Source organism: Schistocerca serialis, unplaced genomic scaffold (assembly GCF_023864345.2).
Source record: "Schistocerca serialis cubense isolate TAMUIC-IGC-003099 unplaced genomic scaffold, iqSchSeri2.2 HiC_scaffold_1173, whole genome shotgun sequence".
In the NCBI taxonomy this organism is placed as follows: domain Eukaryota; kingdom Metazoa; phylum Arthropoda; class Insecta; order Orthoptera; family Acrididae; genus Schistocerca; species Schistocerca serialis.
The window spans coordinates 17,501-20,000 of NW_026047374.1; the positions used below are offsets into that span (position 1 = coordinate 17,501).

At 62.7% G+C, this 2,500-nt stretch overlaps 1 pseudogene; it reads left to right on the forward strand.

Annotated features, from left to right (window-relative positions):
• The window catches only part of LOC126433797 (large subunit ribosomal RNA), an 8,024-nt pseudogene that overhangs the window by 1,750 nt on the left and 3,774 nt on the right, over positions 1-2,500 (forward strand).

Consider the following 2,500-nt stretch of genomic DNA (forward strand, 5'->3'; position numbering starts at 1 on the left):
GTGGGCGCAGAAGGGTCTGGGCGTGAGCCTGCCTGGAGCCGCCGTCGGTGCAGATCTTGGTGGTAGTAGCAAATACTCCAGCGAGGCCCTGGAGGGCTGACGCGGAGAAGGGTTTCGTGTGAACAGCCGTTGCACACGAGTCAGTCGATCCTAAGCCCTAGGAGAAATCCGATGTTGATGGGGGCCGTCATAGCATGATGCACTTTGTGCTGGCCCCCGTTGGGCGAAAGGGAATCCGGTTCCTATTCCGGAACCCGGCAGCGGAACCGATACAAGTCGGGCCCCTCTTTTAGAGATGCTCGTCGGGGTAACCCAAAAGGACCCGGAGACGCCGTCGGGAGATCGGGGAAGAGTTTTCTTTTCTGCATGAGCGTTCGAGTTCCCTGGAATCCTCTAGCAGGGAGATAGGGTTTGGAACGCGAAGAGCACCGCAGTTGCGGCGGTGTCCCGATCTTCCCCTCGGACCTTGAAAATCCGGGAGAGGGCCACGTGGAGGTGTCGCGCCGGTTCGTACCCATATCCGCAGCAGGTCTCCAAGGTGAAGAGCCTCTAGTCGATAGAATAATGTAGGTAAGGGAAGTCGGCAAATTGGATCCGTAACTTCGGGATAAGGATTGGCTCTGAGGATCGGGGCGTGTCGGGCTTGGTCGGGAAGTGGGTCAGCGCTAACGTGCCGGGCCTGGGCGAGGTGAGTGCCGTAGGGGTGCCGGTAAGTGCGGGCGTTTAGCGCGGGCGTGGTCTGCTCTCGCCGTTGGTTGGCCTCGTGCTGGCCGGCGGTGCAGGATGCGCGCGCCTGCGCGGCGTTCGCGCCCCGGTGCTTCAACCTGCGTGCAGGATCCGAGCTCGGTCCCGTGCCTTGGCCTCCCACGGATCTTCCTTGCTGCGAGGCCGCGTCCGCCTTAGCGTGCTCCTCCGGGGGCGCGCGGGTGCGCGGATTCTCTTCGGCCGCCATTCAACGATCAACTCAGAACTGGCACGGACTGGGGGAATCCGACTGTCTAATTAAAACAAAGCATTGCGATGGCCCTAGCGGGTGTTGACGCAATGTGATTTCTGCCCAGTGCTCTGAATGTCAACGTGAAGAAATTCAAGCAAGCGCGGGTAAACGGCGGGAGTAACTATGCCCGATGTCATCCTGGGCATGCTCCCGGATGCCCTTGCGTCGGTCGGGTCCAGAGGGGAGTAACTATGACTCTCTTAAGGTGGCCAAGTGGCAGCGGTGTGGCTGCATCCGGACTTGGCTTCTCGAAGTGCGGTCTTGATGTAGTCGTGCTGCTGCTGCGAGGTGCCTTCCTTGGGTTATAGTTACAGGGAGAGTGATGCGCAATACATGGGCCTAGCCCTCTTAGCCTCTCCTCTCCTGCGGTCTTCTCCCCTTCTCGTGGGCCCGCTGATTTCGCAGAGTGGAAGACCGCACCAGGGGCTTGGGGGGGTTACCAGCCCCCCCTCGCACTATCCCTTTTTTTTTAGTTGGGGGCAGTAAGCAGAGAATAAGTGGTGGCCCTTCCGCTGAAGGTGCCACCCCAACTCCCCCAGCACCTAGCCGGCCAACCGGCCGTGCCGAAAATCTTGTAACTTTTGCAGCTATGTATACCTGTAGTGAGTGCCACCGCAGCTTTACAACCAAGAACGGTCTCGGGGTCCATCGCCGCCGCCAACATCTTGCGGCCGCCAACGCGGAGATCGTCACGGAGAGGCATCGCGCGAGGTGGACGGAGGAAGAAGTCCTGTCGCTCGCCAAGGCGGAGGCCGAACTGTTCCTTGAGAGGGACGCCCGGTTCTTCTTCGTCAATCAAGAACTCATCAGGATGTTCCCCGACCGAACGCTCGAGGCAATCAAGTGCCGACGGCGGCAAGCTGCCCACAAGCAGCTTGTCCGCCAATTCATGGAGGCGCTTGAGATCGGGCGGGGGGAAGAGCCGGCGTCCCGCCGGGGAGCAGCGAGCCCGCTGCCTGACGCGGGCGAGGCCGCTGCGCCGCCCGTCGACGCAGCCGAGGACTTCGCGGCCGACACCACCGGGCCGCCGCCGGAGGGGCCGACTGACGCCGCCATCTGGGAGCATCTGGCGGGGCTACCCGCTTCCGCCCAGCGTTTCTCTGCCCTGGATCGTGTCATAGGTCTGGGGCGGGGCACGCCGCCCGATGTCATCCTGGGCATGCTCCCGGATGCCCTTGCGTCGGTCGGGTCCAGAGGGGAGAGATCGATCACCAGGACACAGCGGCCGCGCCAACCATCGAAGCGGCCGCCTGCCGCGCCGCCGACGCAGAAGCGCAAGCGGCGCCGCTGGGAGTACGCCAGAACGCAGGATGCCTTCCGACGGTCGCGTGCACGTTGCGTGCGCGGCCTCTTGGATGGCACCCTGCTCCAGCCGCCACCTGCCATCCCTGGTCTGCTGGACTTCTGGGCGGACCTCTTCACCAAGAAGCCCATCTCCACCGCGGGCTTCATTCGTGACAGCCTCCTCCCGCACTCAGAGCCTGTCGCTCTCGAGTGCATATG